The sequence below is a fragment of the Eriocheir sinensis genome, chromosome 35, assembly GCF_024679095.1.
Source record: "Eriocheir sinensis breed Jianghai 21 chromosome 35, ASM2467909v1, whole genome shotgun sequence".
NCBI classification, from domain to species: Eukaryota; Metazoa; Arthropoda; class Malacostraca; order Decapoda; family Varunidae; genus Eriocheir; species Eriocheir sinensis.
The window spans coordinates 6,325,316-6,349,600 of record NC_066543.1 but is presented as its reverse complement, the minus strand read 5'-3'; the positions used below and the strand labels follow the sequence as shown (position 1 = coordinate 6,349,600).

The window sequence follows — 24,285 nt, the reverse complement described above, 5'->3', positions numbered from 1 at the left end:
TTCTTCCTCTTCCTTCCTCTCCTCTTTCATATTTTCTTCCTCTTCTTCCTCCTCCTCCTCCTCCTCCTCCTCCTCCTCCTCCTCCTCCTCCTCCTCCTCCTCCTCCTCCTCCTCCTCCTCCTCCTCCTCCTCCTCCTCCTCCTCCTCCTCCTCCTCCTCCTCCTCACCATCATTGTTTTTCTTTTATCTTCCTTTTTATATTCACTTTTTCCCGCTACTTCTTCTTCATCTACCTCTTTTTCTTTCCCTCAAAGAAACAGCTGACTCGCTAATTAAGGCGTTACTTATGGACGATGTTGGGGCCACAGATGGAACAAAGAACTGGTATGTAGGGAGTAGAAGTGAGGGAGAAGGGTGAGAGAAGGAGACAATGAAATTTATATGGGGAAAAAAGGTGTGGGGAGTGTTTAACGCAGTTGAGGGGCATTTCAACGGAGGAGTGGAAGTGGAGGAGGAAGGAAATGAGAGGAGAGAGGAGGGAGGAGGGAGGTACTGACATCGACAAGGCAGGGAGGGGCGAAGAGAGGCTGGGTTCAAGAGGTAAGATGACTTGAAGAATAGAGGAGAGGTACTTGTTTTCTCTACCTCTTTTGTTATCGCTGCTGCTATTGTCTTAAGAGTAATATCAGTGGTAGTAGTAGTGTGAGTAGTAGAAGTAGCAGTAGTATTAGCCGCAGTAGTAGCAGTAGGAGTAGTAGTAGTAAGAGTAGTAGTAGAAGTAGTAGTAGTTCTCGTTTTCCTTAAGAGCTCCAAGTTGTCAAGTTAAGTTCTTTCCTTGTATGACGTAAGACTAAATTAGGCTTTCTGGCGGTCTAAATCTGCAGCGTGTTGTCCTCTCCAGGGGTCGGGGTGTCGGTCAAGGGCTGGGTGGAGGGGTAGGGAAGGGCCGAGGTCGTGGCTGGCGAGGAGGCTGGTCGAGTGCAGGGGCCGCGGCGTAAGTGAAGTGCGGGCGCCCGGCTGGCTCGTCCGTTCCTACAGCCGTACACAGTTGCCTGTATTGATGGGACGCGTGGCCATGCATATGTATTCAGAGGCATGGCGGCGTGTAGGAGAAGCGAGGGTGTATGTTTGAGTGTATGTGTGTGTTTGTGTGCGTGGGGTGGAGGGAGGGCAGGGCGTGGGTTTGTGTCTGTGTGCGGGTTGTGGAAGAAGTGGAAGAAGTGTAGGGCGAGGGGTTTGTGTGTGTGTGTCTGTGCGTGTGCGTGTGCGTGTGCGTGACTTCCGCGGGAGAAATAACAGACTAACTTTAGAAATTGAGTTCCACATGAGATTTCGTCTTTCAATAAAACGTTTCAAAACTCCATTTATCGGGACTGACCGCGTGAGGCGTCCCCCTGGCGGCGACTCGCGGCGGTACACAGCTGTCAAACAAGTCACGAGTTCCTTTACCTTCATCCTTTTTCCAGTTGTGGGCTCAGTGGGGGTCGTCCTTTCTCCGCCTCCCTCCCTCCATTCCTTTTCCCCTCTCCCTCCCTCTGTACCTTTTCCCCTCTCCCTCCCTCTGTTCCTTTTCCCCTCTCCCTCCTTCTTCCTTTTCCCCTCTCCCTCCCTCCATTCCTTTTCCCCTCTCCCTCCCTCTGTTCCTTTTCCCCTCTCCCTCCCTCTTCCTTTTCCTCTCTCCCTCCCTCAGTTCTTCCCTATCTCCCTTTTTTCTTACTTTCTCCCTTTCTCCCTCTCTCCCTTCCTTTATTCGTCTTCCCAGTCACCTTTTCACATATTTCTTTCCTTTTCCTCCCTTAACTTTTTTTCATCTCCCTTCTACCATCTTCTAAGGCCCTTCTATCCCTCCATATTTGTCCCCTTTCGTCCTCACTCCATTTCTCTCCCCCTCCGCTCTTCATTCTTCCTTCTCTCTCTACGTCCACTCTTCTTCCATCCCTCCCTCATTCCATTCACCCTTCTTTCCCTCCCTCCCTCCCTTTCTCTGTCCAGTCGTCGAGGAAGACAGATTCATTTTATGCCGGATGTGGGTGTTGGAAGCTGGCGGTTGGGTGGGAGGGAGGGGAGCGGGGAAATGGGAGGTAGGGGAGGGGTGGAGCCGCGCCCTGATGGATGTTATATTGACAGAACAGCCGCAAGACCTCCGAAAAAATAGAACCAAATTTCCGGAGTCCGTCGACATGGGTACCGCTGGGAGGGGAGACGCGGGGGACGGGGCGGCAGGAAATGGAAGGTGGCGGTGGGGAAGATCGGGTTTGTTGGTTGGGGTTTTGAGGGGAAGGGGGAGGGGGTTGAGTCACGTTCTAGGGGGGGGGGGGTAAGTTGGGTGTTATAGGTATTGTGGTTGCAGTTTTTTGGGGGGGTTGTCGGGCAAAGAGGGGAAGGTGTTGTTGTTGCGAAGAGTCTGAACTAGAAGAAATGTAGAGTTGTGTTCATTGCTTGGGTTTTAAAGGGAGGGTCTTTTTGTTAAGGAGACATAGGTAAAGGTTGTGTTGATGGCTGTGGTAGTAGAGGGGAAGGTTGTTTTCCTTTGTGGGGTGCCATTTTTTTATATTTATTATTATTATTATTATTATTATTATTATTATTATTATTATTATTATTATTATTATTATTATTATTATTATTATTATTATTATTTATTATTTTTTTTTTTGCTGCCTATTGCGCCAGCAGGCTCTCTTGAGGGGCCTCTTCGACGACCCCAGCCCGTTAGTGGCTCAGGCGAATTTTATTTATAGTGGCTGCCGTCATAAATGACTCTTGCTTGCCCCATGCTGCCCCCCGGTGCTCCTCTTGAACCGAATTGCTGAAGTTAGGGTTGATTTAAGATTTGGGCAACATGTGGGCAATCTTTCGCACTCGGAGATGGTTAAAAATTGCCAGCGTCCTTCTTACTCGAACATAGGTCCTCGCGCTCACAACGCTCGCACGCTGACACTCGGCCACCGCCTTCCCTGCTAAGGTGGTGGAGGGGAAGTGTGTGTGTTTTTTTTTTCATGGGGCGGCGAAGGTACAAGTTGTGTTCCTTGCTGGGGTGAAGGGGAGGGCTGTGTTTTCCTTGTTGGGGCGGCAAAGGGCTACAGTTTCGCTCCTCACTGACTCACTGTTGTTGGGGTTTCCTGGCTTTATCTTGTGTAAGGGAAATGTTGAGAACGTGGACAGAGGCTTGATACATTTCATTTCTTGTCTTCCGCACTGTACCACGTCCACCCTCCTTCCTCTCCCTGGCTTCTCATTTACTTCCTTAAATTTCCTCCTCATTCTGAATCACTTCCCCTTATCACGCTCTCCGCACCCACTCACTAAAGGTTTGAGGCTCCCTGTTTCCCTTTTCCCCGAACTTCTCTACCTCTCTCCCCCCTCCCTACCCCCCAAAACCCCACCTGGCCTGCCTCACCTCCCCCAGCTCAGCGAGGAAAGAGTAATGTAACGACCTGCAGCGGCGAGTGTGTTGTGTTCCTGACCCTGTGTGTGTGTGTGTGTGTGTGTGTCGTAGAGAGAGAGAGAGAGAGAGAGAGAGAGAGAGAGAGAGAGAGAGAGAGAGAGAGAGAGAGAGAGAGAGAGAGAGAGAGAGAGAGAGAGAGAGAGAGAGAGAGAGAGAGAGAGATGAATACATAAAGAAGGTAGAACGGGCAATGACTGTGGACTCATACATATGCGTTTTGCCACAGAGCCACGGGGGAGATGGGGATGGAAGAGGGACAAGGCCTAGGAATGAAGATAAATGAATTGGGTCTCTGGGTATTGATGGGGGGTGGGAGGTGGAGGGGATGAGGGGGGGCGAAAGGGATGGGAAACTTTTGACAAGGGGGGGAGATGCATTCATTGATGTTGACTGATGGAGTGGTGAAGGAGGAGGAGGAAGAGTCGGAGGAAGAGGAAGAGGAAGAGGAGAAAGAGAACGATGACGAGAGCAAGAACGAAAACTAGAACAAGGACGAGTTAGAGGAGGAGGAGGAGGACAAGGACGAGGACGAGGACGAGGACGAGGACGAGGAAAACCAACAGGAGGAGAAATAGAATGCGAACAACAACAACAAACAAATACACAATCAGTAGAAGGCACGAACTGCATGCAAACAAAGAACCATGGAGAAGAAGATGCAGAAATAGAAGAGGAAGAAGAAGAGGGGGAGGAGGAGGAGGAGGAAAGCCAGGAATACAACAAAGGAAAGACTAAAAGATGTGAATGGAGGAGAGGAGAGGAAATAGAAACTGAAGGGATACGGTGTTGTTGACTGGGCCGAGAAAACGTGTTTGTGCATGCAAGGGGAAACTAACCTATTGTTGTAAGAGAGGGTGGGATGCTGGAGGGTGGGTGGAGATGAAAGGTAGGTGGATGGGTAACGACGTGAAGGGTGGAGGGGTGGGGCTGGTGGCTTACTGAGATGGGGATGCTCATTCGTGGCGATGAGAGGTTTTGGGGGTAGGAAGGGGAAGGAACTTAGAGTCGAGGAGTAAAAATAAAGGGTAAAGGGTTGAAATTCAGGGAAGAGAGGGAGTTACGGAAAGAAGTTGGAATTAATTAATGGAAGAAGATGAGGAAGGACAGAAGGGAAAGGAAAGAAGAAAGGAAGTCACATAGGAATGACTGAAGATTGCGCGTGTGTGTGTGTGTGTGTGTGTGTGTGTGAGAGAGAGAGAGAGAGAGAGAGAGAGAGAGAGAGAGAGAGAGAGAGAGAGAGAGAGAGAGAGAGAGAGAGAGAGAGAGAGAGAGAGAGAGAGTGTGAGAGAGAGTGAAATTGGACTGACTTGCAACTGGGGATTTTGTGAGCATAAAGAACTTTGGCGAAACATGGGATTACAGAGAGAGAGAGAGAGAGAGAGAGAGAGAGAGAGAGAGAGAGAGAGAGAGAGAGAGAGAGAGAGAGAGAGAGAGAATGTGTTAGGGGCGAGGCTTTTAAACTTTGGCCTAAGTTAATTGAGGAACTAGCGATTGAGATTAATGGCGGCAGACACCTGACTGATGCCCTCCCCCCCCCTGATGTGTATGTTCGTGTGTGTGTGTGTGTGTGTGTGTGTGTGTGTGTGTGTGTGTGTGTGTGTGTGTGTGTGTTTCCTGTTGTGTATGAAGGAAATATGACCATTGGAAGCCTTCATATATGTTCTAGAATTATCCTTTCCTCCTCTCGTCTTTAGTTTATCTTCCTCTCCCTCCCTCTATTTAGAAACACCTTTTTCCTCCTTTACCTCTCTCCTACATGCATTCTCTCTCTCTCTCTCTCTCTCTCTCTCTCTCTCAACACAAAGGAACACAAAGGAAGAACAAACAACAGCAGACCTGCTGGTCCTTACGAGGTTGTTTGTGACAAGCTACACTAACTATCTAATCAAAGGTGGAAGATGAAGGACAGCAAAGGCGAAGGCTCCACCCTACCCCCCCATCCCTCCAGCCAAAGCTGGTAGGAAAGGAAAAAGAACCATGCAGCATGGAAAAACTGCATGGAATTTATGTAGGAAAGAGGAAAGAACTACCTTTACTGCTACCACTAACCGGGCAATAAAAGCGGACAAGGACACCAGTATTCGAAAGAACTTAACGTTATTACGACAATGAGTAATATCTTAGTTGCTGGTTGGATTCAAAACACTTGTCTAATCTATTCTTGAAGGCCGTAACTGTTGTACTATCAACGACATCACAAGGTAGAGAGTTCCAAACATTAACAACTCGATTGAAGAAGAAGTGTTTAGCTTCGTGCGACGAGAATCTTTTACCACTTATCTTCAAATTGTGATTTCTTCTTGTTCTATTTGATCGATCAATTGTAAAGTAATCCTCCGCATTAATATCACTGAATCCTTTGAACATTTTAAACACTTCTATTAGATCGCCTCGCATTCTTCGTTTTGATAGGCTGAATAAATTTACTTCTTTAAGCCTTTGTTCATATGACAAATTTCTCAACCTAGGAATCATCTTTGTTACTCTTCGTTGGACCCGTTCCAACTTTTCTATGTCTTTTCTGTAGTAGGGAGACCAAAACTGTACACAGTACTCTAGACGGGTCGAACCAACGAATTATACAGTTTTAATATTACTTTTTCCGATTTATTATTAAAGACTCGTCCGATGAAGCCAACCAATTTGTTTGCAGTTTTAACTACCTCTGAACAATGCTGACCGGGCTTTAAATCGCTTGATATAGTGATTCCAAGATCCTTTTCTTTACTTACTGCAGAAAGTTGTTGGCCATTCATTACGTACCGAACGCGATTGTTATTTTTTCCTATGTGCAACACTTTACATTTCTCAACGTTAAATTTCATTTGCCATTGATTGGCCCAACGTGCAAGTCGATCTATATCTGATTGTAAAGCTTCTTCGTCGAGTATCGCAGTTACTTTACTAGCAATTTTTGTGTCATCAGCAAATTTTGATACTTTGCAAATGAGCCCATCATCGATATCATTAACATAAATTAAGAAGAGCATGGGGCCAAGCACTGATCCTTGAGGTACGCCGCTTTTGACATCGAGCCAGTTAGATGTAACACCGTTTAGAACTACTCTCTGTTTCCGCTCAGAAAGCCAGTCCGCAAGCCAATTGTGAATGTTACCCGAGATACCGTGCGCCAGTAGTTTGCTGAGCAATCGTTGGTGGGGGACCTTATCAAATGCCTTTTGAAAATCCAGATATAATTATGATATCTACTGATCTGCTTTCATCGAACACCTCAAAAATATAGTGAAAAAAATCAAGTAAGTTAGTCAAACACGAACGTTTACTACGGAAGCCATGTTGCGAATTATTTATTATATTATTTTCTTCGAAGAATTTCACCATATTGTCGGGAATGATAGTCTCCATTAACTTACAAACAATAGATGTCAGGCTAATTGGTCGGTAGTTTCCTGGATGAGACTTGTCCCCCTTTTTGAAAATTGGTGTGACATTTGCAAGTTTCCAATCCGACGGAACTTTTCCAGCTGTTAAAGATTTATTGAATATGATGGAGAGCGGTTTACAAATTTGATGTTTGATTTCTTTTAAGACCCTAGGGGTAATTTTGTCTGGACCAGGAGCTTTGCTTACTTTAATCTTTTCAATTGTGCGTAAAATGTCACTTTCTACGATGAGCACGCCACTTAACATCTTTTCGGTCCTTCTAACCTCCGGCGGTTGAGGTGATAAACAATCTTCGTCGGTAAATACGGATGCGAAAAAGTTATTTAGGATTGTAGCCATTTCATTTTCATCGTTCGTGTGGTTACCATTTTCATTAGCAAGCGGTCCGATACCACAAGTGAGTGACTTTTTATTATTTACATAGCTGAAAAATTCTTTAGGATTAGATTTACTTGTTTCCGCTATATATTCTTCAAGATTTTTCATGCTTCGTTTTATTAATTTCTTGGTTTCGCGGCGAATTCTGTCCAACTCTAGTTTGTCAGCCTCGCTCTGAGATGATATGTACCTACTGTATACGCGTTTTTGAAGAGATAGGCTATTTTGAATTTCGTTATTCCACCATTTGGGTTTCTTCTTAGAAGCTGAACGTCTGTTACGATAGGGTACGCATATGCTTATGGCATTGTTCAATATTGTGGTGAAGGCCCCCCAAGATTTATCAATATCTGTTTCCGCCGTGATTTCAGTCCAGTCAGAATTATTTAGAATTGATCGAGTCTTACGAAATTCGCTCTCTGATAATCAGGCACCTTTTCTTTACTAGGAGGTACTTTACTTTCTTTCATAGTGATGCTGAATGTGAGTGTTCGGTGATCGCTAGAACTACAAACTGGACCAACATTTACTGCGTTAACTCGATCAGCTGTCGTTGAAAAGATAAGGTCAAGTATACTAATTTCCCGAGTCGGTTCTTGAATGTGTTGATGTAAATCACTTTCTAGTAAATTTGTGTACAGGTCGAGCCCTGTATGACAGCTCAACGGTTCACCCCATCTTTTCACTGGCAAGTTAAAGTCCCCAACAATTACTGCCTCGCAACTGCTACTTGTTTCTAATAATAATTCACTTAATGCGTGGTCGATATCAAGAGTCTGCCTTGGCGGTCTGTAGATAAGTCCAATTACTATTTTACGAGATTTATTTTTAATTTCAATGAAGACCGTGTCTACATTGGTTATAATATCTGTTTTCACGGATACTGGATGGAGAGAGTTGTGGATATAAAAGATAACGCCTCCACCCTGTCTGTTCTCTCTTTCATGACTAAAAATGGTATAACCCGGTAATCTATATTCCGCAATGAAATCTCTATTTGAAGTGTCTATCCAAGATTCTGTGACTCCGATGATGTGATAATGATTTGTAGCTGCGAGGACTTCTAATTCTTCAAATTTGTTACGTAGGCTACGAGCGTTTACATAGCAAGCTTTAATGTGATTCGAGTCGGGAGTTTTGCGGGTTGAGTGCACCCTTACGGTGGAGCTGCTGGTGTTCTCGCCTCCGCGTTTTTTGGCTTTCGAAGAGCCACTTGGTCACAGAGCAGCCTCCCGAAACGGGCTGCTCCAACAGGGTTTAAGTGAATGCCATCAGGAAGGAACAAGTCTGAGTCGTAGTAAAAATTGTTCCACAAGTTAGCGAACTGGACGTTTTCTTGTGAGCAAAGGGACTGAAGTCTGTTGTTTGTGCTGAAGGCCTTACTGAAGGTCTTACTCTCTCTCTCCTTACCTTCTCCCTATCCTTTTTACGTTCATTTATCTTCACCTTGCGAGAACAAAACCTTTTTTTCTGAATGCTTTCACTTGAGGAACTCCGCCTCCGAGTGAACGGAGATTTGACGTACTAAATGGTGTCGATAATGTGGATGACTTCACATTGTTTATTGTTGATGATACGACACGGACGAAAAATGACATTACTAAAATTAAGAGTGAAGAGATACATGCATACTGCACAATTCAGTTTCACCTGCGTTCCTATGTACTCTGAATTTCACCTCATCTTTTCCATTCCCATCTTCCTCTTCCCCTCCTTCCTTTCCCTCTGCTCACCACTCCTTCCTTTCACTACCCTTCTTCCATCCTTCCTTCCCCTCACTTTACCACTCCTTCCTCTCCCCACCCTTCCTTCATCCTTCCTCTCCCTCACTTTACGCCTCCTTCCTCTCACTGCCCTTTCTTCATCCTTCCTTTCCTTCAGTTTATCACGCCTTCCTCTCCCTACACTTCCTCCATCCTTCCTGTCCATCACTTTATCTTTCCTTCCTCTCCCTACCCACCCTCCTTCCCCTTCCCACGCCCCCTTCCCCTCACCCCCTCATTAGTCACCCTCATTAGGTAGTTAGGTAGTTGCGTCATTACCTGGCGCGCTTCGATACATTATTGCCACGCTCGCTGCTTTCCTGCCCAAGCGTTCCCTCGTCCTGCACCTCCTATGCTGGCTCTGTCTGCACTGCTCCCTCTCCCTCTGTTATATGTTCAGCCCAACCATCCTTCAGTCAAACTCTTTTGTTATTGAAGTTTTCGCCGAGTATTCAAAGAATTCTCTTTCCTCTACTTCTTTCGCTGTCTTTCTATATTTCTTTTTCTTTCTATCATTCTTTCTTTTACTTTTTTATTCTCTCTGTCTATCTATCTCTTTTATCTCTTACTTTGCTGCAGTTCTTTAATCACCTTCTTCCTCCTCATACTCATAATAAAAATACATGCATGTATTTATAAATGCATATCTACACTTACCATGCATACACGTTCACACATACATGCAAGCACACTATACGTTTGCCTATACACATACAAATATACATACATGAATATACATTTCCACACACGTTGCAGTCATGCATATTTACACACACACACACACACACACACACACACACACACACACACACACACACACACACACACACGAATAATACTCACACTTGTATATATTTTAAAAGCTTATTGACAGTACGTAGAAATCCCTCTCTGCAAAGTGAAAGCACGGAGGATGAGAGAGAGAGAGAGAGAGAGAGAGAGAGAGAGAGAGAGAGAGAGAGAGAGAGAGAGAGAGAGAGAGAGAGAGAGAGAGAGAGAGAGAGAGAGAGAGAGAGTCTTGTTCAAGCTAATACGCCACATTTTCCTCGTAACGTATCACGCAAGTTTCCTCTCGGTTATTTGTTTTATTCCTGGAAGTATTTTGTAGAGGACGAAGGGTAGATAAAAAAAAAAAGATAGTTAGGAAATGAGTGAAACAATGATGGTGCAAATGAAGAATTGAGTAGGGAAGGAAGAGAAGAAAGGAAGGAAAGGAAGAAAGAAAAGAAGAAATGAAGGAAGGAGGGGCATTTGAGAGGCAGGAATTAAGTAAGGACATGAAGGAGGAATAAAGCAACCAAGGACGCAAGTAAGCATGAAAGGAAGGAGGGAGTGATGGATGTAAACAAAGAAAATAGCTGGAAAGGACAAAAGTTAGAAAAAGAGATTTTGAAATATAAGAACCAAGTAAAATACAAATGAAGGGATAGGGCGTGGAAGAAAGGAAAGTTGAAGGTAATCGATTGGCCGTAGTAGTAATTGGAAGGTAGTTGATGAGTGTGAGAAAGTGGCTGAGATATAGAGAGCAAGGGAGCAGCGTGAAGACGGTGTATAGGAAGATGAGTATGGTATGAAAAGGAACTGGATAGGGAAAGGAAGGAAAAATGAGATAGTGGATTGAGGTAGAAGAAGAAAAAAGGAAGAGGGAGCAGGGAGAAAATGACTGGAGGAAAGTGATGAGTGGAAAGAAAATGTTGACGTATTACAGGGAAGGGAAAGGAAGGTGAGGAAGGAAGATGAGGAGGGGGAGGAAGATGTGGTGCGTATATGTGAGAGGCAAGGATTCAATGACCCCCCTTCCTCCTCCTCCTCCTCCTCTTCCTTTTCCTCCGTGGGCTCCATCAGTCGGATTAAAATATGGATCAGTCTTTTATGTTTGTGTTGTTGAAAAGACTTGTATTCATCCATCACATTACCTTATTGTTCGGGTATTTACCTCCTACATCTTCTTTTTTCTCCTCCTCCTCCTCCTCCTTCTCTTCATCATCATCGACCACCATCTTTTGTATCATCCTTCCTTTTTTTCTCCCTCGCTCTTATTACTTACTTATCTTATACATCTTTAACGTTATCATCTTTACCATTTATTTTCTACCATCACGTTCTTCTCTCCTTACAATATTTTTTCCTTGTTTGCCTTCTCGTTCTCCTCCTCCTTCTCCTCCTCCGTCTCTTTTTCTTAATTTAGGCTCGCGTTTTTCTCAGTCTTCTGGTCATGTTTTCCTTGCCTATTGTCCGCGTGATGTTGCTTTCGTTCTCTTGCTTATTCGTTTTTCTTCTCCCTTCTTCTCCTCTCCTCCTTTTACCTTGCTTCTCATTGGTCTCCCATCTATAATTTTGCTCTCCTCCTTCCTCTTTTCCTCAATCTTTTCTTCCCCTCCTTCATCTTTTTTACCTCGTTGATTCCCATGTTCCTGGTGTATTTTGTTTCACTGTTGTGTGCTTCCATGTAGTGTTATATGAATTTGCTCGTTTTGTAGTGTTTTATATTTTTTTTCTGTATTGAGAATTGTGTTTACAGCTGTTATTTATTTATCATTAACATTTTTATATTATTATTATTATTATTATTATTATTATTATTATTATTATTATTATTATTATTATTATTATTATTATTATTATTATTATATTTTTTTTCTTTTTCTTTCCCTTTCCCTGCACCCTTTGTTTTTCTGTTTCCTTCCCACCCTTCATCTCCTTACCCCTCTTCTGCCTCCTCCTCCTCCTCCTCCTCCTCCTCCTCCTCCTCCTCCTAAGCTTCCTTCCTCCCCTCTTTCCTCCGTTCTTATCTCTTCCCTCCCCTGCCGCTTTTCATATTTTTGTGTTGATTCTCTCCCTGCTTCATCCTCTTTCTTCATTTCCTTCTTCCTTTCTTCCTCGGGTTGCGCATGTTATCTCTCTCTCTCTCTCTCTCTCTCTCTCTCTCTCTCTCTCTCTCTCTCTCTCTCTCTCTCTCTCTCTCTCTCTCTCTCTCTCTCTCTCTCTCTCTCTCTCTCTCTCTCTCTCTCTCTCTCTCTCTCTCTCTCTCTCTCTCTCTCTCTCTCTCTCTCTCTCTCTCTCTCTCTCTCTCTCTCTCTCTCTTTTATAAAAGTAAGCAATGTATGTACCTAACGACTCGATAATTACTTTTCCTAAGGAGAGGAGAAGACAACTAAAAATAGCAACAGTAATAATAATGAAAAAATAATAGTAATAATAATAATAATAATGATAATAGTGATAATGATAATAATAAAAATAATAAAACGATGATTATAGAGAGGGATTAGGAAGGAGACGCAGGTGTATTGAGGATTTGAGGTGAGCTTATTACCATCTGTATCTTGTTTCGCCAAAGCTTCTTCAGGGGAACTAATTTAGCGTCGCCCCGGTGCCGTCATGCCTTATTAGTAAGCATCGGTGAATACAGTGCGGAATAACCTCACCTCAGAACACCTATGCTACCTTTCACCTCCTTCTCCAACTTGTCGATAATGTCCGTACAGTTGATACTAAAAATAATGTTGTGTTCAATGTTTTCAGGGAAGGAAGGACGCGGCGGCACAGACTGGCAGCGCACAGAAAGGTAAGTCACAAAGTCCGAGGCTGTGATGGCATGTTCAGTGAGGACTCTGGACTAGGCCAGGTACGGGCGTGTGAACATTAATAACCCTCTTCGTCCCTGTCCTTGTCATCTTTCTCGTCCTCGCCCTCCTCGTCCTACTCGTCCTCGTCCTCGTTCTCGTCCTCCTCCTCCTCGTCCTCGTTCTCGTCCTCCTCCTCCTCGTCCTCGTTCTCGTCCTCCTCCTCCTCGTCCTCGTTCTCGTCCTCCTCCTCCTCCTCCTCCTCCTACCTCTGCTTCCTTTGTTTTCTGTTGATCTTCTTCTTTGTCTCATGCAGCATTTCCTTGATCTCTGCTTCGTTTTACTGCTCTTCTTCGTCATCTTCCTGCCATTTATTGTTTCGTCTCTGTTTATTTTCGTCCACTTGTTTCTTTCTTTTTCTTTCTCTTCGTCTTTATTTCAGAATGTTTGCCTTTCCTGATCGCGTTTCTTGTTCACATTTCATTTATCTTCTCTTGATTCTCTTCTTCCTTTTTATCTTTTTCCTCCTTCTCGTCGATTCTCTTCTCTTTCTTCTCCCTCCTTTACCTTCTCATCCGTCTTCGTCTCCTCTTATCCTCCTCCTCCTCTTTCCTTTCATCTTGTCTCCTTCCTCTCAACTCAATATTTTTACTATAATATTCCCATTTATCTTTTATCCTTTCTTCCATCCTTCCTTCCTTCCTTCGATCCTCCTTCCTTCCGTCTCATTTATTTATTGATTGATTGAGTAATTGTTTGATTGGTTGATTGATTCTTTTTTTCTCCTTCCTTTCTCAATTCCTTTCTTTGTTTCTCATTTTTTTTGCCACTTCTTTTCTCTTTCCTTCGTTCTTCACTTTCTCTAATGCTCATCATATCTCTGCATTCTCCTTCCTTTGTACCTTCGCTCCCATTTTTCCCTCCTTCTGTCTCTCTATACATCAGCAACTTTTCGCCACCCTTTTTATTATCGATTCGTGCATTATTTTCCTTTTTTTTTCTTCTTATTTTCCTCATGAGTATTCCTCTCCTCCTCACCCCATTCTCCCTTTTTATCGCTTCTCACACCCCGCTAATTTGATTCTTTTACACTCAGTTCTTCCTGTTCCTTCAGTTCCTCCTTTTCCCTTTCTTACTTTTCCATTTCTTCCTTTTTTTTGCCACTTCCATTGCTCCTCCACGTACTCTTTTTTTTTTTCTTGGCTTCCATCGCCTCCTCCTTTTGTCTTCCTTGTGATTTTCTCCTATCTTTTCCTTGTCTTTTATTCTTCCCTCCTTTTGTACCTTTATGTCTTCCATTTGTAGCTTGATGTCATCTCCCTTTGTCCTGTTGCATCATCCCTTTGTCCTCCTTTTGTCTAATATCATCCCTTTGTCCTCAACTATCTTCTACATTCGTCATCTTGCATCTTCCTCTTTCTCTCGATATTCATTCCTCTCCTCACGTCTTTTTTCTCTGCACCTTCTCTCCTCATCTCTTCCCCATCTCTCCTCCCCTACTCTCCTTTCCTCTCCTACTTCCCTCTTCTTCTTTTACTGTTGACCACCGGAGATTACGGGGACAACTGTGTACAAGGATGTGTGTGTGTGTGTGTGTGTGTGTGTGTGTGTGTGTGTGTGTGTGTGTGTGTGTGTGTGTGGCCCCGTGTTCGCCTCCCTGCTAGTGCTTATGTTTGTTTCCTATCTCTTTCATCCTTCTTTCGTTCCTTGCATTTAAAGTGTGAAGTCTCGGATATTCACACTCTGCTCTCTACTCTCTACCCGACGCTCTTTGACTTAACATTCTGCCCTCCTCCACACTCCCCCTGGTCTCCACACCTTCACACACCCTCCGATATCCTGACCCCGCTCCACCCCCACACACACACTCTTACACACCCCTCCTACATCCCTCCTTCCCTCCCCCGACACGTGCAAAAAAAAAAAACACCTCTTAAAGCGTCTCTTGAAAGTAAAATGCCGAGAAAAACATGAAAGACGACTGAAAAAGCAACGGTCGAAAGCACTTGACTGATCCTAAAGATGCAATGCTTAGGCGAGTGGATTAGAGGAAAAAGAGGTGTATTTTTTTTTGTGTGTGTGTTTTACTGGAGGAGGGAGAGGGGGAGGAGAGAGGGAGAGGGAGAGAGAGATGGAGAGGGGGAAGGGGGGAGCGAGGGAGAAGGGGGGAGAAGGGGGAGAGGGGGAGCGAGGGGAGAGGGAGGAGGAGGGGGGGGAAGGGGAGCGAGGGAGAAGGGGGGAGCGAGGGAGAAGGGGGGAGCGAGGGAGAAGGGGGGAGCGAGGGAGAAGGGGGGAGCGAGGGAGAAGGGGGGAGCGAGGGAGAAGGGGGGAGCGAGGGAGAAGGGGAGAGCGAGGGAGAGGGGAGAGAGAGGGAGAGAGAGAGAGAGAGAGAGAGAGAGAGAGAGAGAGAGAGAGAGAGAGAGAGAGAGAGAGAGAGAGAGAGAGAGAGAGAGAGAGAGAGAGAGAGAGAGAGAGAGAGAGAGAGAGAGAGAGAGAGAACTATGTACATCCTATAGCAAAACGCTTTCTCCTTCAAATCAAATACCCCCAAACTGAAACTTTCTGTCTTTACGGAATGGCTTACTTTATTTTTTTTTCTACGAGCAAGATTTGAATGACATTTTTCTTTTTCTTTTTATGCTTCTCATTGTCCTTCTGTTTTGTTAATTAAGAAAAGCAGGACGAGCCTTAAACATCGACGTAGTTTTTGTATCATTAACATGTACATAATATTCGCATCTGTTATATGTTTTCAATGATCCATCTCGTTTTGCCAAAGTAATCCTTGTTATTATTATTTTTATTGTTATGATTTTCACTAGTAGTAGTAGTAGTGGTAGTAGTAGTAGTAGAAGTAGTAATAAAAGTATCATCATCATCATCATCAGTTCATCGCCATCATCATCGTTATCTAATGTAGACTGTATTGCTCATTGATTAACCTCGTCGACGATCAGCCAATCAGGTGCAATTCCTCGCAAAGTCGCTCAGATTGCTGCCTCGGGGCGGGAGTCTGTCCGGGCAGCAGCGGAGCACCGGCAGCAACAGCAACAGAATTTAGTGCGCCGGTAAATCAGGCGGATGCATTTGCTTAAAGGTCTACATTAGAATACCGGATGGAGATGGAAGCCGAGGCATAACTCACCTGGATCACCTGAGCTTGAACCCTCTTCCCTCTCCTCTCCCCCCACCTGTCCCGCCGCCCTCACTTGTCGCCCCTCTCCACCCCTCCCCCTTGCCTCCCTCACTTGTCGTCCCTCTTCCACACGTCTCCCTCCCTCACCTCCCTCCCTCTTCGCCACTTCCATTACTTCTCCCTTACTCTCTTCCACCCCCTAAATCGACCTACATATTTAACCTTTCCCATTTTTCTTCATCAACTTCACTCTCCTCTCATCCTGCCGCCTTCTCCACCACTCCACCCCACCACTTGCTTCTTCCACTCCCTAGCTATTCCACCTCCTCCTCACCTCCCGTCTCCTCCACCATTTACCTCGACTCCACTATATCTCTCCTCTTCTCTCTTCCACCAGTTTGATTTTCTCTTCCATTATCTCTGTGCTGCCCCCTCTGTCTCCTCCTCCCCTCTCCTCTCTTTCCTTCTGCTAATTTATTGGATTGTATATCAGTACACACGTGGCGCTTTCAGAGTTATTGTTTGAGGAAAAGTTATATCAATTAGCTAATGTTTAAAATAGATAGATTAAGTATATCACTGGGTTACATTTTTTTTTTAAGTTGTCAAAGTTTTTTCAACTGATTTAGGGCACATTTGCACCGCTGAATCCGAAAATGACACCCGTTTCTCTCGATCAGGTCAGGTTTTTGTGCTAAGTCGATTTAAAAAAAATCCGATCTCATAACTAAATCGATTACATTTTTTTGTGACATTTTCGGTTGATTTTTGTTAATATTTCTCATCCGAAATAGGTTTTTAAGATAAAAAAATTGTTTTTTAACAAAATTCATTAATTAAATGTTACAAAAATTGACCAGTGTACATTGAATAGTAGACACTGATAAAGGTAAGTACATGTAAATTGGATATTAGGTCATCATTGTTCAAAATTCGGACCATGAACTTCCGTTTCCTCGAACTCCTCGAATGGTCAGTGGTAGGGATGTATCTCTTCAGAGTCCAACAGTAATCAGCCATCATGACTGCATCCCAGCGTCCCTGATACCTTGATCTCCATCTCGTTCATGTCTTGATGGAATATCTCCCCCTGCTCGTCGCTCATTGATCCCAGATTCTCATGAAACCGATCCATATGTGAGAATAAGTATAATGCATTTTGATGTTCACGTTGCATCCGAGGTTTCTGAAAGCAGTCAGCATATTGGTGACACGTTCTGCCTTGTTCCTGTCCTTCTTGTTGCCAATAAAGTTCTTCACGACAAGAACAAAACCCTTCCACGCTTCCAGTTTCACTTCGTTCATTGAGTTTTCAAACTTTGGGTCTCTGATGAGCTGACGGAGTTGAGGACCGTTAAAGATGCCAGCTTTCAACTTCTCCATGGTCAATCTTGGAAAAGCGTGGCAAAAACGTAAAAAACCCATCATGTGACGATAGATTAGAATTGTCCTAAATCAGCTAAAAAAAGTTAGACGATAAATTTGTTGTTGGCCATTGAATTATAAATATTGCCTGGTAGATACAAAAAAGCAGATAGATGTATGAATGAATGAACAATGGATTAGAGATCGATAAATAGGTAAGTAGAGGGGAAAGTAGTTGATTAATATTACCTAGAAAAAATGTACACAGCACAGAATCAGATGCTATACTAAATAGAAGTGAAAAGAAAAATACGCAAATTTCCCAGAAGCGGAAAACTCCCATCGCTCACGAAAGTTGAACGATAAAGAAAATGAGGCGAGGTGCCATCTTTGTCTCGTGTCAGGGGGGAGAGTTAGGTCATCCGGTCCTTCGTGTTTCGTTGCCCCATTGGTAGGGTCAGCGTGGCGACGGCGGGCGGCGGGTGGCGCTGAGCAGGCGGAGATAAAGAAGGGGGCGGGTATGCAGAGGGTCGGCGTTAGGCAGTGGCACCGAAGAGTTTGAGGAAGAGGGGCGGGGCTCAGGGTGGGAAGGGGAACTGAAGCAGGCTGGGAAACGGGTGGGGGTAGAGGTAGATGTTTACTGTGCTTTACGGCGAGAGGGATGAAGTTTGCGGGGTCGGGCTGGGGACAGACTTCAGGTGGTGGGTAGGTGGTGGGTGGGGGGGTGCGAATCTTCATGGGTGGGGGAGGCACGGGAGTGATATGATCTTCCTCGCCTTAAGAGCGTAACTTTGCCGATAGGGCTGGCGGGATGGCCGGTGGTGCGGCTGACGCGGCGGCGGGCAGCGTGTGTGCCTGGCACGCGTCAAGGAGTGTATCAAAGTTTCCTTCAGACCCAGTGACCAGGGCATGTCGCTGCTGCCGCTGGTGTGCAAGACAGGTTACGGGGATCCTTGTTTTCTTATTGTATTCATTCCAAGTTTCCCTCACCACTAATGTATTGTTATAGACGGTACCTGTCCTTAAAACCTGTCAATACTGCATGGAGCTCAGCAGTTAGGCCAATGTGCGCACGCACGCACCCCCTCCCCCCCCACATACACATGAACGAGCGTCTGATCTGGGATAACCTGGGACTAAAACCTTGCTACCATCTGGGAGAGGTTGCCCTCACCCCCCTCAACCACCATCATCACAACCATTCAAAGATAGACCCCGAACTCCAACACCTTTCATATTGTACTTTTCATTTTTATTTCTACAATGTATATAGATGTACATTTTCAGCCACATGACTACTAAATCAGAATGAACAAGTTATTATTATTATTATTGTTATTATTATTATTATTATTATTATTATTATTATTATTATTATTATTATTATTATTATTATTATTATTATTATTATTATTATTATTATTATTATTATTATTATTATTATTATTATTATTATTATTATTATTATTATTATTATTATTATTATTATTATTATTATTATTATTATTATTATTATTATTATTATTATTGCCTTTCTTTGGCCGATTATTATTATTATTATTATTATTATTATTATTATTATTATTATTATTATTATTATTATTATTATTATTATTATTATTATTATTATTATTATTATTATTATTATTATTATTATTATTATTATTATTATTATTATTATTATTATTATTATTATTATTATTATTATTATTATTATTATTATTATTACACGCACAGTATATACTCCCTCTCCTAGGGAAATACTACTAAGAAGCGTCACAGCATATCTTGAAAATAGCATGTCCAAAAGGATAGACGCTAAGATAAAAATTGTTTACGTGTCCGCCGCCATCACAAGTGTTCATGAGTGGCGTCGTTCAGTACGTGCGGCGGGGGAGGTTAGGTAGTGGCTGCAATTTAAACGTGGAAAAAATAATGTTATTTAATTACGAAATGGTACATTGTTTTCCACGGCTTACAATTACCATGTGTGAGCGTGGCCGAGCCGGGGCGCCCCTACCGGGAGGGGAGGGGCGGGCTGCAGGAAAAGGTTGTGTGTGCATATTTCATTTATTAATGGCTTCACCTGACATTATACTTATATACATATATATATATATATATATATATATATATATATATATATATATATATATATATATATATATATATATATATATATATATATATATATAAATCTTTGTGTGTGTGTGTGTGTGTGTGTGTGTGTGTGTGTGTGTGTGTGTGTGTGTGTGTGTGTGTGTGTGTGTGGCCTAAAAACGTAATCTTTTCACGCGCCTACATTATATTAAGTGAAATTCCAGATTCTCTACCAAAAGGTCAAATTTGCATGTTATTTAGTTATCCAGGTTGTGATGCTCTGTTTTCTGCTAAAATTAAATTCACTCATGGCTTTATTAACTTTTCAGTACAAAAATAATACTTTTTGCCCGCCCGCCCTCGCCCCGCACATGACACAGGGCGAGGCTCGTTTTTTGCTCTTATAAAGTGATAACGTTACTCGGGAGTGCTCTTTCCCGCCCAGCATTCCGGTGAAGCCATAAACGTATCCCGCCTTCTCAAGTCCTAAATATTTTCCTCTGCCGTCATTCCTTCATCCCTTCCCACCCTCCTTCCCTTCAGCTTGGGTTCTCTTCCTGGAATCAATATATTCACTTGTGTCTGTAGCAAAAACTTCAGAGATAACGATGATGCTGTACTAATGTGCAGAGATACCCATTCACAGAAGACATTCGGGGAGGGTTGTAGGAACTTTCTGAGCTCAGGTGACAGGATTTTGAGGTGGGGGTTGTTTGTTGTGGTGTAGGTTAACATGGGAGGATGGGCTAGAGGTATGTAACTATTTGTAAGCTGTTGGTTGCAAGTTTTGGTTGTAAGATGTTTTTTAGTTGTTTTTGTTTAGTTATTGTTTGTCTGTAAGTTCGTGTAAGCTGTTTTTATGTAAATCTGAGTTAGTTATATTTCTTGTTAGTAAGGTGAAGCTTGTGGAGTATCAGAAGTAAAAGTGCCACTGTGGTAGGGAGATGTGGACGGGTGATGGGAAGGGTGAAGGGAATGGTGCGTCTTTATTCTGTTGACAGGTGTTTGCCAGGCGCCGTCACCTTTGCGAGTTTTAAATAACAGAAACAACACAGGTCGACCTTTTGAGAGTGATGTTTTGTTTGGAAAAAGCTGGTAACAGAAAGGACTAAAACATTTTAATTTCCTTGATGTACATGTAAGGTCAACGAAATAAAAAAAAGAACCCCAAATATTTACTTAATTATAACAGGTTTCAAGTGTTACAGCGGTGGCTAAATAAATCCCAGTGTTGCCGAATGTGGATGTAATTTGTCTGAGTAGCGGAAAAAGTAACTGACAAAATAAAAATCAACTGTTTGTTTTTGTTACCCCTTTGTAAAACACGTGTTGCCTAGGTGTGTGTGTGTGTGTGTGTGTGTGTGTGTGTGTGTGTGTGTGTGTGTGTTTTGTATCCTTTTGTTGATTATGCAAATGTATACCACTGCGTTGGGCTCGAGAAAAGAAGATACCTGTAGTGAGATGAACGTTGTCGTGTTTTAACCATTATAAAACATGCCATAAGTGCTTTGTGTAGTTTTCTGACCGTTAGTGTTGTATGTGAAAGTGTGCCTCAGGTAATAATTCAAGAGCCGTTACCTGTGAAAATCAGAGGCGTATCATCGTGTACTTAACTAATTAACCTGTACGATTGTTTTTTACCTGTGTGTGTGTGTGTGTGTGTGTGTGTGTGTGTGTGTGTGTGTGTGTGTGTGTAATGAGGATGGTTACTATGGTGATGAACATTAGAGAGAGATACTATTTAAGTGTGTTCGTGTGATGGTGGTGGCTGTGATGGTGATGGTGGTGGTTGTGATGGTGGTGGTTGTGGTTGTGGTGGAGGTGGGAGTGGCAGTGGTCTTCTCTTACTGCTATTCTTCTTTTCTGCGTCTCTCCATTTTTCTTTCTCATGTATTTTCTCTCTCTCTCTCTCTCTCTCTCTCTCTCTCTCTCTCTCTCTCTCTCTCTCTCTCTCTCTCTCTCTCTCTCTCTCTCTCTCTCTCTCTCTCTCTCTCTCTCTCTCTCTCTCTCACACACACACACACACACACACACTAATAAAAAACACCTTCCACACATGCACTCGTTACGGGAATCATCGGCTAACAATTAGAGGCAACTGCAACTGCTTAATTGGCTCCCACTCGACCCAGTTACGGCGTGGCGGTGCTTAATTGAAGGACCAGGAACTATTAGCCCCCCCCTTCCCCCTTACCCCCCGCGATATCACCACAACTTACACTACTACCGCTACTACTACTACTACTACTACTACTACTACTACTACTACTACTACTACTACTACTACTACTACTACTACTACTACTACTACTACTACTACTACTACTACTACTACTATTGCTTCTGCTACTACTACTATTACTACTACCACGATAAGTACCACCACTCTATCCCCCCCCCCCCCCCCCCACCGTGGACCACTGTCATCATCATTACAAGCTATCATCGCCACAAGGAAGCATTACCACCACCAGCACCACCACCATCATCAACATTTCGTTATATCTTTTTTTCCTCTTCCTGTCCCTGTTTGCGTGCTCACTCACACACCTGAATTGACATACCACTACTCGCCCCTCCTCCCCCTCCTCCATACTCCCACTCCTCATCACAACTCATTATTTTATGTTCACTCATTAATTGTATGCTATTAATTTTCCGCCGGAAGGCCAACAAGCAGTGAAAATAAAACAGTATTATTATTATTATTATTTACACAATTATTATTTTTATCACACACACACACACACACACACACACACACACACACACACACACACACACACACCGTTTACCCGGGTTTCGGTGCTTTAAAACCGTGGCTTCCTTTTACACAACAGGGGAAAATGTGCATGTGTGTGAGTGTGTGTGTGTGTGTGTGTGTGTGTGTGTGTGTGTGTGTGTGTTCAGATAATGAGGATGATGGTGAGGGTAATGGAAAGGTAATGGTGATGGTGGTGGTGGTGGTGGTGTTGGTAATTTTAGTAATGGTAATGGTGGAGGTGATGATGCTGATGATGCTCGTGTCCTGCGAGAATGCAGTTAAGTATATCCTATAAAGATGCATTTTAATTGATTATGAAATAGGTCTCCTGGGAAAACTTTCTGATTATAAAATATTTTCCTTTTGATAAGTTGAATGTTTAATAGAAAGCGATCATTACTTTATCAGGGAAAGGTTACACCCACCTCGTCATTAGGCGAGATCATTTGAGGGAAAGCTTTTTTTCTTTTCAAATAGGATTAATTTGCGTTATCTAATCCTTACCCTAATCAAATAGTTAACTAGTCTACTTTTTAGGAGCATACAGGGATCGTTTGTATTAGTGTTTCCAAATTGATTTGGTGAATAGCTTAAGATGACGATGGAGGCTGTAAACAAAGCTTGGTAATTGAGAAAATGAAAATAGGAGGAGTAGGAAAAAGCATGGAAGGACAGGCAGTAGAAAACCTGTTGCCTCATTTCCTTGTTGGCATATCGAGTGTTTAATCCGCTCGGTAGGCACCTCAGGCGTTCAGAGCTGATGAAAGTTTCGGTAAACACGTTCAGTTTATCCCTGACGCAACGAAATATCAGTCGATTCGTTTTTCGAGGTTGATGTTTTTCCCACTCACAACTCTTACGTTCTTACAGTCGTACATTCGAAGTTCCTCGCTATAAACCCGAGCATACTATTGGCTTTGACTTTTTATGTTTTACGTCGTTTACGTTTTCTCTTGACGACCTGCAACGCCTTCCCATGCATGTTGTGTATATAATTACTATTTTTGGACCCAAAGTGCATAATTTTACACTTGTCAACTCTGAAACTCTGCCACTTTTGAGGCCATCGGATGATTTGGTCAGGGTCCTTTTGAATGCTAGCACAATTGGCCGTAGTGAGGGCTCTTCTACTTACTTTGATGTCAACTGAAATTTTTGATAGGAAAGATCTGTCCTGATTCTAAATCGTTGATGTACATAAAGAGAGTGATCCAAGCACTGGCCCTTGTGGTGCTCTGCTATATAGTGACTGGAAGCCACTCAGAAACTTACCTTTAAGTTACACATGTTGTTTTCTACTGTAAGTCTATCTCTTATCAACGCAGTCAGATTGTTTCCTATACCTGGTGGCTGCTATTTCTTAAGTAGTCGCTCAAGTGGTATCTTGTCATAGGCTTTCTGGAAGTTCAGATGAGTAGCATCACTAGGGATTGTATTATTCCAATTTTCATATATACTTGGAAGACACCCAATTAAAAATCGGGAACGCATATTCTGAAACCATTCTTCGTAACAGAAATGCTACTTTTCAAGAAAACTGAAACGTTTATCTCATTCTTGGCAAGGAGGAGGAGGAGGAACAAGACCAAGAATAAGAGCAAGAAGATGAAACAGGAGATAGAGGCGGAAGATATTTAGAGAAGGGGTAGTGAATAAAGACACCAGAGATGTAAGAGGAGGATGAGGAACGAAATTAAAAACAGGAGAATAACGAAAAGACTCCAAAGCACGATCAGAGAAGAAGAGAGAAGAGAAAAACGAGGACGTTCTACACTTAGAAAACGAGAGATAGGAAAACAAAAGACGGAGAGAGTGTAGGACGACTAACAAGTATGAGGAGGAGAGAAGACGAAAGCGTAAGAAAGAAGAGTAAAAGTAAATCGAAGGACATGAAAAGGAGAATGGAAGAACACTAAAAGATACACTGTGAAGGAAGAAAAGAACCATGACTGAGGAAGAGGATGACAAATAAGGAGAAGGAGAAGAACCCTGATAAAAAAACAAAAACAGGAAAGCAGGAGACTGACTACGTGTAAGATAAACAGGAGAAAGAGCAGGCGGAGAACACGGAAAATGAGGAGTAGAAGGAACATCACGAAGGAGAGAGAGAGAGAGAGAGAGAGAGAGAGAGAGAGAGAGAGAGAGAGAGAGAGAGAGAGAGGAGTATGAGGAAGGAGAGGAGGAGGAGGTGGAGATGTAAGCTGAGAGGGACTAATCAGAGGTGCAGGAGGAGATTGGGTTCTGCGGAGGAAGGGGCTTCGTTAGTAGAGGCAGGGACGCAGGGCATTAAGTGTTGGCTGCGTGGGAGGCAAGTGTTGGGCGCTTTTCGGCACAAACGAGGAACGGAAACAGGGAGAGACGGGGAAGGAAAGGAAGAGGAAGGGAAGGAGCATAACGGGGAAATTGTAAGGAGCAGGGAA

At 43.3% G+C, this 24,285-nt stretch overlaps 1 protein-coding gene across 8 annotated transcripts in view; it reads left to right on the top strand.

Annotated features, from left to right (window-relative positions):
• The window catches only part of LOC127007316 (uncharacterized), a 286,714-nt gene that overhangs the window by 123,583 nt on the left and 138,846 nt on the right, over positions 1-24,285 (top strand). For 6 of the 8 annotated variants that reach the window (XR_007760178.1, XR_007760177.1, XR_007760174.1 and 3 more), the window contains one exon: positions 12,460-12,502. The exons of the other annotated variants lie outside the window; for them this stretch is intronic. The gene's annotated coding sequence lies outside the window, so the exon portion shown is untranslated. The remainder of the gene's footprint in view (positions 1-12,459; positions 12,503-24,285) is intronic. 8 annotated transcript variants of the gene reach the window in all.